The following is a 14861-nucleotide window of genomic DNA, read 5'->3' as shown; positions in this document are numbered from 1 at the left end:
AGGAATTCAAGTGGACCATCAGAGCAAACAAAATTTTTGAGTTGTTGAAGCAAAAAGTGACTAAGAAGCCTGTGTTAGCTTTACCGGATTTCAATAAGGTATTTCAAGTGGATTGTGATGCAAGTGGAACATCAATAGGAGCAGTTTTGAGTCAAGAAGGGAGAGCAATAACATATTTTAGTGAGAAATTGAATGATGCCCAGAAGAGATATTCAATATATGATCAGGATTTTTATGCCATAATTCAAGCCTTGAAGATATGGAGACATTACTTGTTGCCTAAGGAGTTTGTGTTGTATACAGATCATCAAACTTTGCAATATTTCAGTACTCAGAGTAAGTTGAATCAAAGACATATGAGGTGGGTAGAGTTCTTGCAGGCTTACACCTTTGTGTTGAAACATAGAAGTGGGAAATCTAACAAAGTTGTTGATGCATTGAGTAGGAGAAGGAATTTGCTGACAGAGATGAGAGTGACAGTATTAGGTTTTGAGGATTTCAAGACCTTGTATGATCAAGACCCATATTTTGGAGAACCTTGGAAAGCCTGTAGAGAACTAGTTATGGTTGATAAGAGAAAATGGTTGGATTACTTCATTCGGGATGGAATGTAATTTAAGGGAGTTTAGTTGTGCATACCTAAAAGTTCCATGAGAGAAAACCTGATAAAAGAGAACCATAGTGAAGGTTTAGCTGGACACTTTGGCATTGATAAAACAATTTCATTGGTAAGTGACCAGTACTTTTGGCCCCAGATTCATAAAGATGTTAAGAGATATGTATAGAGTTGTAGATTTTGTCAACTTGCAAAAGGTAGTAGTCATAATGTGGGATTGTATAAACCTTTGACAGTACCGGTTAGACCTTGGGAGGATATTTTCCTAAGACACAATGAGGGAATGATTCAATATTTGTGGTAGTAGATAGATCTTCAAAGATGGCTCATTTCATACCTTGTAGGAAGACATCAAATACATTGCATATAGAAGACCTATTTTTCAAGGAAATGGTATGATTGCATGGATTACCTAAGATAATATTTTAGATAGAGACACTAAGTTTGTTGGCTATTTTTTGAGAACACTTTGGAAGAAGATGAAGATGAATTTACAGTTGAGTTCTACTTTTCACCCACAGACTGATGGACAGACATAAGTAGTTAACCGAAGTTTGGGAAACTTATTGAGATGTTTAGTAGGAGATAAAACTAGAAGTAGGGATTTGATCCTTGCACAAGTAGAGTTTGCCTATAACAATTCAGTGAATAGAAGTAACGGAAAAACACCTTTTGAGATTGTTACCGAAGTGCATCCTAAAGGAATAGCAGAATTGAGATACATTAGCAATGAAGACTGAAAGAGTTCAGAAGAAGAATTTGCAGATCACATGGCAACATTGCACATTAAGGTTAAACAACATTTGGAAGACATGAATAGCAAATACAAGAAGAGGGCAGATGAGAAGAGGAGACATAAGGAATTTGAGGTTGGCACTGAAGTGATGGTCTATTTGAGAAAAGAGAGATTCCTAGTTGGAACTTATAATAAGATGCAGATGAAGAAGTTTGGACCCTATAAGATCTTGAGAAAGTTCAGTTCTGGAAATGCATATGAAGTGGAGCTACCGGATAGTCTAAGTATTTCACCTATATTCAACATTGTAGATCTTCATGAGTACCATGAACCAGAAATCAGTGAGGACAATATTTTGGAATTGGAGAAACAATTTCCCCAGAAGGAACTAGATCAGATTGAAGAGATTTTGGACAATAGGATCAGGCATAGAACCCAAAGCAGTCAGTACAAAGAATACCTTGTGAAGTGGAAGAATAGACCAGTGGAAGACTCATCTTGGATTTCTTAGGCAGAGGTAGACTGCCTTGGTTTTCCTCTAACCCTAGCAAAGTGAGAGACTCACTTTCTCTTAACCCCAGATGTCTGATGCAGGAGCATCCCCAATTCATAGCAATCTTGCATCAACCAAATACATTTTCTTGACAGGTTCTTGTTACCGGATTGTTCCATTATTTTCGATTGCCTGAGACCTATTCTGGTGATCTACCAAAACCCATTCTGATGCTTGCGGAGCCTTGGATGTTGATCTTTATGTTTCTTGAGGTGTGGTCGACCTTCTTGGTTTCATCCTTTGGGATTTTCTGGAGGCCGACCTCATTGATTTCTGCATGTTAGGGTTTTGATTCTTTTGGGCCGACCTGATCCTTTGGATCAATATATATATATATGTAATCATGCTTTGCAATGCAATCAATCGATTCAAAAAAAGGGATATCAGATAGATAGTTCTTAGAAGATAGATCTTTTGATTCAAGGTCCCTATGAGACCTATTCTACTAGGCCTGTGCACCAGTATGTTGTAACCCGATTGTTGCCGGTTGGATGTATTTGACTTTCATGCAATAAAACAATCTATTCTACATTTTCCTCCATCATAATTGTGTGTTTCCGTTGTGTTAACTCTTGCTGACCAGTTTGGATTGATCTCTTTGAGGTCCCTCCACACTGGTGACTGCTTCACACTAGCTTGAAAATACAAGTTCTGATTCAGAAGCAACAAACATTAAAGAGCATTTGTAAGTAACACAAGTTTGAAAATGAAAGTTTTGATTCCAAAGTCGTGAACATGAAAGTGCGATTATGAAACTTGTCGTACTCCCAAATCATTATTTTCAAGCTTGTGCTTTCTAAACACAAGTTTTCAAACATCAAAATGTGTGTTTGGAGGTAAGCCAAGCTTGAAAATGCAAGTTCTGATTTCAAAGCCACGAACATGAATACCCGATTATGAAACTTATCGTACTGCCAAATCAACATCCTCAAGCTTGTGCTTCCTAAACACAAGTTTTGAAGCATCATTTGGAGGTATCACAAGATTGAAAATGCAATTTTTTATTCCAAATCCACGAACTTTAAAGCATGATTGTGAAACTTATCATACTCCCAGATCATCATTTTCCATCTTGTGCTTCCTAAACGCAAGTTTTAAACCATCAAAATGTGTGTTTGGAGGTAACACAAGCTTGAAAATACAAGTTCTGATCATGAAGCCATGAAAATGGAAGTGTGATTATGAAACATATCATACTCCCAAATTATCATTTCCAAGCTTGTGCTTCCTAAACGCAAGTTTTGAAGTATCAAAATGTGTGTTTAGAGGCTCAAAAGGCTTGGATATCTAAGTTCTGATTCCAAAGACATGAACATGAATGCTCTACTATGACAAAATGTGTGTTTAAAGGCACAAGCTTGAAAATGAAACATCTCATTCTAAAACCACAGACACTAAAGCGCTATGATGAAACATATCGTACTCCAAATCATAATTTTAAAGCTTGAAAATGCGAGTTCTGATTTCAAAGCTATCATCACGAAATCACGATTATGAAACTTATCGTACTCCCAAACCATTATTTTCAAGCTTGTGCTTCCTATATGCAAGTTTTGAAGCATCAAAATGTGTGTTTCGAGGTAGCACAAGCTTGAAAATGCAACTTTTGATTCAGAAGGAACAAACATTAAAGAGCGATTATGAAACTTATCGTACTCCCAAATAATCATTTTCAAGCTTGCGCTTCCTAAACGCAAGTTTTGAAGCATCAAAATGTGTGTTTGGAGGCACAACAAGCTTGAAAATGCAAGTTCTGATTCCGAAGCCACAAACATGAAAGTGAGATTATGAAACTTATTGTACTCCAAAATCATCATTTTTAAGCTTGTGCTTCGTAAATGCAAGTTTTGAAGCATGAAAATGTGTGTTTGGAGGTAACACGAGCTTGAAAATGCAAGTTTTGATTATGAAGCGACGAACATTGAAGTGTGATTATGAAACTTATCGTAATCCCAGATCATCATTTTCAAGCCTTTTCTTCCTAAACGCAAGTTTTGACACATCAAAATGTGTGCTTGCAGGCCTGGCAAGCTTGAAAATGTAAGCTCTGATTCCAAAGCCAAGAGAGTGAAAGCATGATTATGAAACTTATTGTACTCTGAATCATCATTTTCAAGATTGTGCTTTTTAAATGCATGTTTTGAAGCATCAAAATGTGTTTTTGTAGGTAACACAAACTTTAAAATGCACATTCTGATTCAGAAGCCAAGAACATTAAAGAATGATCATGGAACTTACTGTACTGCCAAATACTCATTTTCAAGCTTGTGCTTCCTAAACGTGAGTTTTGAAGCATGAAAATGTGTGTTTGGTGGCACAAAAGAGTGAAAATACAAGCTTTCGAAGAAACAAAAGCTGGAAAATGCAAGTTCTGTTTCCGAAGCCATGAACATGAAAGCGTGATTATGAAACTTATCGTACTCCTAAATCATCATTTTCAAGCTTGTGCATCCTGAATGCAAATTTTGAAGCACCAAAATGTGTGTTTGGAGGTAACACGGGCTTGAAAATGCATGTTCTGGTTATGAAAACATGAACATAAAAGCGCGATTATGAAACATATCATACTCATAGAGCATCATTTTCAAGCTTGTGCTTCCTAAATGCAAGTATTGAAGCACCAAAATGTGTGTTTCGAGGTAACAAAAGCTTGAAAATATAAGTTCTAATCACAAAGCCATAAACATGAAAGCGTGATTATGAAACATATCATACTCCCAAATTATCATTTTCAAGCTTGTTCTTCCTAAAAGAAAGTTTTGAAGCATCAAAATGTGTGTATCGAGGTAAAACAAGCTTGAAAACGCACATTCTTATTCCGAAGCCACGAGCATGAAAGCGCGGTTGTGAAACTTGTCGTAATCCCAAATCATCATTTTTGATCTTTTTCTTTCTAAACACAAGTTTTACAGCATCAAAATTGGTTTTTGGAGGCACAACAAAGTTGAAAATGTGAGTTACGATTCTGAAGCCATGAGTATGAAAGCGCGATTATGAAACTTATCATACTCCCAAATCATCATTTTGAAGCTTGTCCTTCTTCAATGCAAGTTTTGAAGCATCGAAATGGGTGTTTGGAGACATAACAAGCTTGTAAATGGAAGTTTTGGTTCTGAAGCCATGAATATGAAAGCGTAATTATAAATCTTATGATATTCCCAAATCATCATTTTTAAGCTTGTGCTTCCTAAACTCAAGTTTTCAAACATCAAAATATGTGTTTGGAAGGTAAGGCAAGCTTGAAAATGGAAGTGTTTATTCAGAAGCCAAGAACATGAAATCTTGATTATAAAACTTATCGTACTCCCAAATCATCATTTTCAAGCTTGTGCTTCCTAAACATAAGTTTTGAAGCATCAAAATGTGTGTTTGGAGGTAACACTAGCTTGAAAATGCAAGTTCTGATTTAGAAGCAACAAACATTAAAGAGCGTTTGCAAGTAACACAAGCTTGAAAAAGTTTCGATTCCAAAGTTGTGAACATGAAAGCGCGATTATGAAACTTGTCGTACTCCCAAATCATTATTTTAAATCTTTCTCTTTCTAAATGCAAGTTTCCAAAAATCAAAATGTGTGTTTGGAGGTAAGGCAAGCTCGAAAATGCAAGTTCTGATTTCAAAGCCATGAACATGAATGCTCGATTATGAAGGTTATCATACTCCGAAATCATCATTAACGCGTGATTATGAAACTTATCATACTCCCAGATCATCATTTTCAATCTTGTGCTTCCTAAAGGAAAGTTTTGAAGCATCAAAATGTATGTTTGGAGGTAACACAAGCTTGAAAATACAAGTTCTGATCATGAAGCCATGAACATGAAAGCGTGATTATGAAACATATCATACTCCCAAATTATCATTTTCAAGCTTGTGCTTCCTAAACGCAAGTTTTGAAGCATCAAAATTTGTGTTTAGAGGCACAACAAGCTTGGATATGCAAGTTCTAATTCTAAAGAGATGAACATGAACGCGCTATTATGAAAATTATTGTACTCCAAAATCATCATTTTCAAGCTTGTGCTTCCTAAACACAAGTTTTCAAGCATCAAAATGTGTGCTTAGAGGTCCAAGCTTGAAAATGAAACATCAGATTCTAAAACCATAGACATGAAAGCACTATTATCAAACATATCGTACTCCCAAATCATAATTTTAAAGCTTGTGCTTCCTAAATTCAAGTTTTGAAGCATCAAAGTGTGTGTTTCGAGGTAACCCAATCTTGAAAATGCGAGTTCTGATTTCAAACCTATGATCATGAAAGCACGATTATGAAACTTATCATACTCCCAAATCATCATTTTCAAGCTTGTGCTTCCTATATGCAAGTTTTGAAGCATCAAAATGTGTGTTTAATGGCACAACAAGTGTGAAAATGCAATGTTTTTTTTAGAAATCCATGAACATTGAGGTGCGATTATGAAACTTATCATACTCTAATATCATCATTTTCAAGATTGTGCTTCCTAAAAGCAAGTATTGAAACATCAAAATGTGTGTTTGGAGGAAACAAAAGCTTGAAAATGCAAGTTCTGATTCCGGATACACAAACATGAAAGCACGATTATGAAACCTATCGTACTCCTAAATCATCATTTTGAAGCATCAAAATGTTTGTTTTGAGGTACAACAAGGTTGAAAATGCATGTTCTGATTCCAAAGCAATGAGTATGAAAGTGCAGTTGTGAAACTTATCGTACTCGCAAATCATCATTTTGGAGCTTGTGCTTTCTAAACACAAGTTTTATAGCATCAAAATGGGGTGTTTGGAGGCACAACAAGCTTGAAAATGCAAGTTATGATTCTGAAGCCACAAGTATGAAAGCGCGATTATGAAACTTATCATACTCCCAAATCATGATTTTGAAGCTTGTCCTTCTTAAATCTTGTCGTGGCTGTGAAGTGTATACCTGTTATACCTATAGCTGCAACACAAAACACTCAATAAATCATTACAAGAAATGGTTAGAAAATTAATCAACAAAAGATAAAACCATAGCTAATCGATCTATTGCCTCCTAGTAAATGCGAGTATGAATTTTGCTCTCAGATCTGGTTATGCAAATTCCAGTGACTTGACTACACTTAAATGGAGGATTTAAATGATGAAGATGCATAAGCTAGCAATAATAGCATGATTAAGCTACATGATTTCATGATTATTCTAGAAAATAAGCTAGAATGAAGATGCAATTAAGCTAGAAATAAGCTAGATTTAAGCTAAAATTGATCATGATAACAATGCTATATGACTATAGTAACAATGCTTGAATGCAAATGAGATGGGATCATGATGGGATCTTTATTGCTCCAAAATGGGGTCTATTTATAAGATTTCCAAGGCCAGGGGTGAGGTGGAAGGAATCAATGGTCAAGATTAATTCTGAAGATATCAATGGTTAAATTGGAGGAAGTTGGCAAAGAGGTTGGATTAAAGGGGACAATGTCATCTCCATGGTGACAAGTGTCAAGAGGCTTCTAGAAGAGGTTGGATGATAGGGAACACTTAGTGACAAGTGTCACAAAGCTTTTCTCCTGAGAGGACAAAGTGTTCAAGGAAAGGGGACATGGTGGTTAGGATGGAATGGGTTAGGTTTAGAAGAGGTTAGGTTAGGTGGTTAGAAGTTAAGAGAATTTGAATTTAAAAATTCAAATAATAGGAAAAAACTAATTAATCTCAACAACTCATAAATTGATTTGTTTTAATTAATTAGGGGATTTAGAAGAAATGAATTTGATGATGAAATTGATGGGGGAAAAAATTAATTAATTTGAATTAATTAATTAAACGGGATTATTGAAATGAACCTATTAAATAAATCCTTAGATTTAATAAGTAGATGAAAGGGGGAATTTAATCAAATTTCTTAGTGAATTCAATTAAATTGGGGAGGGGGATTAATTAAATAATTGATTATTTAATTAATTATCTTCAGACCATTTTTAGGTGTATACAAATACAAGTTTTAAAGCATCGAAATGGGTGTTTGGAGACACAACAAGCTTATAAATGAAAGTTCTGATTCCAAATCCATGAACATGAAAGCGGGATTATAAATCTTATAGTATTCCCAAATCATCATTTTTGACCTTGTGCTTCCTAAATGCAAGTTTTGAATAATCAAAAAATGTGTTTGGAGGTAACACAGGCTTGAAAATGCAAGTGTTTATTCAAAATCCATGTACATGAAATCATGATTATAAAACTTATCGTAGTCCCAAATCATCATTTTCAAACTTGTGCTTCTTAAACGTAAGTTTTGAAGCGTCAAAATGTTTGTTTGAAGGTAACACTAGCTTGAAAATGCAAGTTCAAATTCAGAAGCAACAAACATTAAAGAGTGTTTGCAGGTAACACAAGCATGAAAATCAAATTTCTGATTCCAAAGTCATGAACATGAAAGCGCGATTATGAACCTTATCGTACTCCCAAATCATTATTTTCAAGTTTATGATTTCTAAACTTAAGTTTTCAAACATCAAAATGTGTGTTTGGAGGTAAGGCAAGCTTCAAAATGCAAGTTCTGATTTCGAAGCCATGAACATGAATGCCTGATTATGAAACTTATCGTACTCCCAAATCAACATCCTCAAGCTTGTGCTTCCTAAATGCAAATTTTGAACCATCAAAATATGTGTTTGGTGGTATCACAAGATTGAAAATTCAAGGTTTTATTCCAAAGCCATGAACATTAAAGGGTGATTATGAAACTTATCATACTCCCAAATCATCATTTTCAATCTTGTGTTTCCTAAATGCAAGTTTTAAAGCATCAAAATGTGTATTTGGATGTAACACAAGCTTAAAAATACAAGTTCTGATCACGAAACCATGAAGATGAAAGCGTGATTATGAAACATATCATACTCCCAAATTATCAATTGCAAGCTTGTGCTTCCTAAAGACAAGTTTTGAAGCATCAAAATGTGTGTTTAGAGGCACAACAAGATTGGATATGCAAGTTCTAATTCCAAAGACATGAACATGAACGCGCTATAATGAAAATTATTGTACTCAAAAACCATCATTTTCAAGCTTGTGCTTCCTAAACACAAGTTTTCAAGCATCAAAATGTGTGTTTAGAGGCACAAGCTTGAAAATGAAACATCTGATTCTAAAACCACGGACATGAAAGCACTGTTATGAAACATATCATACTCCCAAATCATAATTTTAAAGCTTCTGTTTCCTAAATTCAAGTTTTGAAGCATCAAAATGTGTGTTTGGAGATAACCCAAGCTTGAAAATGTGAGTTCTGATTTCAAAGCTATGATCATGAAAGCACGATTATGAAACTTATCATAATCCCAAATCATCATTTTCAAGCTTGTGCTTCCTATATCCAAGTTTTGAAGCATCAAAATGTCTATTTGGAGGTAAACAAGAAAAAAAATGCAACTTTGATTCAGAAGCAACAAATATTAAAGAGCGATTATGAATCTTGTCGTACTCCCAAATAATCATTTCAAGCTTGTGCTTCCTAAATGCAAGTTTTGAAGTATCAAAATGTGTGTTTGGAGGCACAACAAGCTTGAAAATGCAAGTTCCGAATCTAAAGCCACAAACATGAAAGTGAGATTATGAAACTTATCCTACTCCCAAATCATTATTTTCAAGCTCGTGCTTTGTAAATGCAAGTTTTGAAGCTTGAAAATGTGTGTTTGGAGGTAACACAAGCTTGAAAATGCAAGTTCTAATTCTAAAGCGATGAACATTGAAGTGTGATTATGAAATGTATCGTACTCCCATATCATCATTTTCAACCCTTTTCTTCCTAAACGCAAGTTTTGACGCATCAAAATGTGTGTTTGCAGGCATGACAAGCTTGAAAATGCATGTTTTGATTCCGAAGCCAAGAGCATGAAAGCATGATTATGAAACTTATTGTACTCTGAATCATCATTTTCAAGATTGTGCTTTTTAAATACATTCTTTGAAGCATCAAAATGTGTTTTTGTAGATAACAAAAACTTTAAAATGGAAGTTTAGATTCATAAGCCAAGAACATTAAAGAATGATTATGGAACTTACCATACTACCAAATACTCCTTTTCAAGCTTGTGCTTCCTAAACATGAGTTTTGAAGCACGAAAATGTGTGTTTGGTGGCCCAACAAGTGTAAAAATGCAAGTTTTGTTTTAGAAAGCCATGAATATTGAGTTGCGATTATGAAACTTATCATACTCCAATATCATCATTTTCAAGCTTTTGCTTCCTAAAAGCAAGTATTGAAGCATAAAAATGTGTGTTTCGAGGAAACAAAAGCTTGAAAATGCAAGTTCTGATTCCGAAGACATGAACATGAAAGCACGATTATGAAACTTATCATACTCCTAAATCATCATTTTAAAGCTTGTTCGTCCTGAATGCAAATTTTGAAGAACCAAAATGTGTGTTTGGAGGTAACACGGGCATGAAAATGCATGTTATGATTCTGAAAAGATGAACATGAAAGTGTGATTATGAAACATATCATACTCGCAGATCATCATTTTCAAGCTTGTGCTTCCTAAATGCAAGTATTGAAGCATGAAACTGTATGCTTTGATGTAACACAAGCTTGAAAATGCAAGTTCTGATTTTCGACACAGAAATATGAAAGTGCGATTATGAAACTTATCATACTCCTAAATCATCATTTTGAAGCATGTGCTTCCTAAATGGAAGTTTTGAAGCATTGAAATGTGTGTTTCGAGGTACAAGCTTCAAAATGCATGTTTTGATTTCAAAGCCACGAGCATGAAAGCGTGATTGTGAAACTTATCGTACTCCCAAATCATCATTTTGGAGCTTGTGCTTTCTAAATGCAAATTTTACAACATCAAAATGGTTGTTTGGAGGCACAACAAGCTTGAAAATGCAAGTTATGATTCTAAAGCCACGAGTATGAAAGCGCAATTATGAAACTTATCATACTCCCAAATCATCATTTTGAAGCTTAACCTTCTTAAATGCAAGCTTTGAAGCATTGAAATGGGTGTTTGCAGACACAACAAGCTTGTAAATGGAAGTTCTGATTCCGAAGCCACGAACATGAAAGCTCGATTATAAAACTTATGGTATTCCCAAATCATCATTTTTAAGCTTGTGCTTCCTAAACGCAAGTTTTGAATAATCAAAAAAATGTGTTTGGAGGTAACACAAATTTGAAAAAGCAAGTGCTTATTCAGAAGGCATGAGCATGAAATATTTATTATTAAACTTATCATACTCCCAAATCATCATTTTCAAACTTGTGCTTCCTAAATGTAAGTTTTGAAGCATCAAAATGTGTGTTTGGAGGCAACACTAGCTTGAAAATGCAAGTTTTGATTCAAAAGCAACAAACATTAAAGAGCGTTTTACAAGTAACACAAGCTTGAAAATGAAACTTCCAATTCCAAATTCGTGTACATGAAAGCGAGATTGTGAAACTTGTCGTACTCCCAAATTATTATTTTCAAGCTTGTGCTTTCTAAACATAGGTTTTCAAACATCAAAATGTGTGTCTAGAGGTAAGGCAAGCTTGAAAATGAAAGTTCTAATTTTGAAACCACGAACATGAATGCCCAATTATGAAACTTATCATACTCACAAATCAACATCCTCAAGCTTGTGCTTCATAAACACAAGTTTTGAAGCATCCAAATATGTGTTTGGAGGTATCACAAGATTAAAAATGCAATTTTTTATTCCAAATCCACGAACATTAAAGCGCCATTATGAAACTTATCAAACTCCCAAATCATCATTTTGAAGCTTGTCCTTCTTAAATGCAAGTTTTGAAGCATCAAAATGGGTGTTTGGATACACAACAACCTTGTAAATGGAAGTTCTGATTTCGAAGCCACGAACATGAATGCACGATTATAAAACTTATGGTATTCCCAAATCATCATTTTTAAGCTTGTGCTTCCTAAACGCAAGTTTTGAATCATCCAAAAATGTGTTTGGAGGTAACTCAAGCTTGAAAATGCAAGTGTTTATTCAGAAGCCATGAAAATGAAATCTTGATTATAAAACTTATCATAGTCCCAAATCATCATTTTCAAACTTGTGCTTCCTAAACGTAAGCTTTGAAGCGTCAAAATGTATGTTTGAAGGTAACACTAGCTTGAAAATGCAAGTGCTGATTCAGAAGCAACAAACATTAAAGAGTGTTTGCAGGTTACACAAGCATGAAAATCAAATTTCTGATTCCAAAGTCATAAACATGAAAGTGCGATTATGAAACTTGTCGTACTCCCAAATCATTATTTTCAAGTGTGTGATTTCTAAACTTAAGTTTTCAAACATCAAAATATTTGTTCGGAGGTAAGGCAAGCTTGAAAATGCAAGTTCTGATTTTGAAGCCACAAACATGAATGCCTGATTATGAAACTTATCATACTCCCAAATCAACATCCTCAAGCTTTTAGTCCCTAAATGCAAGTTTTGAAGCATCAAAATATATGTTTGGTGGTATCACAAGATTGAAAATGCAAGTTTTTATTCCAAATCGAAGAACATTAAAGCGTGATTATGAAACTTATCATACTCCCAAATCATCATTTTCAATCTTGTGCTTCCTAAACGCAAGTTTTGAAGCATCAAAATCCGTGTTTGGAGGTAACACAGGCTTGAAAATACAAGTTCTGATCACGAAGCCATGAAGATGAAAGCGTGATTATGAAGCATATCATACTCCCAAATTATCATTTTCAAACTTATGCTTCCTTAACACAAGTTTTGAAGCATCAAAATGTGTGTTTAGAGGCACAAAAATATTGGATATGCAAGTTTTGATTCTAAAAACATGAACATGAACGTGCTATTATGAAAATTATTGTATTCCAAAATCATCATTTTCAAGCTTGTGCATCCTAAACACAAGTTTTCAAGCATCAAAATGTGTGTTTAGAGGCACAAGCTTGAAAATAAAACATCTGATTTTAAAACCATGGACATGAAAGCACTATTATGAAATATATCGTACTCCCAAATCATAATTTTAAAGCTTCTGCTTCCTAAATTAGAGTTTTGAAGCATCAAAGTGTGTGTTTGGAGATAACCCAAGCTTGAAAATGCGAGTTTTGATTTCAAAGCTATGATCATGAAAGCACGATTATGAAACCTATCATAATCCCAAATCATAATTTTCAAGCTTGAGTTTCCTATATGCATGTTTTGAAGCATCAAAATGTGTGTTTGGAGGTAAACAAGCTCAAAAATGCAACTTTTTATTCAGAAGCAACAAATATTAAAGAGCGATTATGAAACTTATCGTACTCCCAAATAATCATTTTCAATCTTGCGCTTCCTAAATGCAAGTTTTGAAGCATCAAAATGTGTGTTTGGAGGCACAACAAGATTGAAAATGCAAGTTCTAATTCTGAAGACACAAACATGAAATTGAGATTATGAAACTTATCATACTCCCAAATCATCATTTTCAAGCTCGTGCATCGTAAATGCATGTTTTGAAGCATAAAAATGTGTGTTTTCAGGTAACACAATCTTGAAAATGCAAGTTCTGATTCTGAAGCAATGAACATTGAAGTGTGATTATGAAACTTATCGTACTCCCAGATTATCATTTTCAAGCCTTTTCTTCCTCAACACATGTTTTGACGTATCAAAATGTGTGTCTGCTGACATGGCAAGCTTGAAAATGTAAGTTCTGATTCTGAAGCCAAGAGCATGATTGTGAAACTTATCGTACTCTGAATCATCATTTTCAAGATTGTGCTTTTTAAATGCATGTTTTGAAGCATCAAAATGTGTTTTTCTAGGTAACATAAACTTTTAAATGAAAGTTTTGATTCAGAAGCCACGAACATTAAAGAATGATTATGGAACTTATCGTACTACGAAATACTTGATTTCAAGCTTTCACTTCCTAAACGCGAGTTTTGAAGTACAAAAATGTGTGTTTGGTGGCATAACAAGTGTGAAAATGCAAGTTTTGTTTTAGAAAGCCATGAACATTGAGGTGCGATTATGAAACTTATCATACTCCAATATCATCATTTTCAAGCTTGTGCTTCCTAAAAGCAAGTATCGAAACATCAAAATGTGTGTTTGGAGGAAACAAAATCTTGAAAATGCAAGTTCTGATTCTGAAGCCATGAACATGAAAGCGCAATTATAAAATTTATCATACTCCTAAATCATCATTTTTGTCCAAGGGGTTGAGCTTAGTTGGTTAAAGCATTGAGTTCTCAATGTGGAGACCCAAGTTCAACTCCCATGAGGGACACCTTTGTGTAGAATTCTAAGTTGTGAGTCTTGGTCTTCCATTGGTTGTTTAAAGTGGATTTCTAAGTTGTGACCCTTGGTCTTCCAATTGTTGTTTCTAGTTTGGTGCTCGAAAGGAGCTAGTATTTGTAATAAGTTTGGTCGAAAGGAGCTAGTATTTGTAATAAGTTTGTAATGTGGATGCTCGAATGAGCAAAAAAATGAACTTTGTGATTCTATGATACTTAATACAAAAAAAATAGAAATCATCATTTTTAAACTTGTGCATCCCGAATGCAAATTTTGAAGCACCAAAATGTGTGTTTGGAGGTAACACGGGCTTGAAAATGCATGTTCTGATTCTAAAAACCATGAACATGAAAGCACGATTATGAAACATATCATACTCACACATCATCATTTTCAAGCTTGTGCTTCCTAAATGCAAGTATTGAAGCACCAAACTATATGCTTTGATGTAACGCAAGCTTGAAAATGCAAGTTTTGATTTCGGACACACAAACATGAAAGCACGATTATGAAACTTATCGTACTCCTAAATCATCATTTTGAAGCTTGTGCTTCCTCAACGCAAGTTTTCAAACATCAAAATTTGTGTTTGGAGGTAAGGCAAGCTTGAAAATGCAAGTTATGATTTCGAAGCCACGAACATGAATTCCCGGTTATGAAACTTATCATACTCCCAAATCCATATCCTCAACATTGTGCTTCCTAAACGCAAGTTTTGAAGCATCAAAATAT

This window comes from Cryptomeria japonica, chromosome 2 (assembly GCF_030272615.1).
Source record: "Cryptomeria japonica chromosome 2, Sugi_1.0, whole genome shotgun sequence".
Lineage (NCBI taxonomy): Eukaryota > Viridiplantae > Streptophyta > Pinopsida > Cupressales > Cupressaceae > Cryptomeria > Cryptomeria japonica.
Note: the sequence above shows the minus strand (reverse complement) of the source record.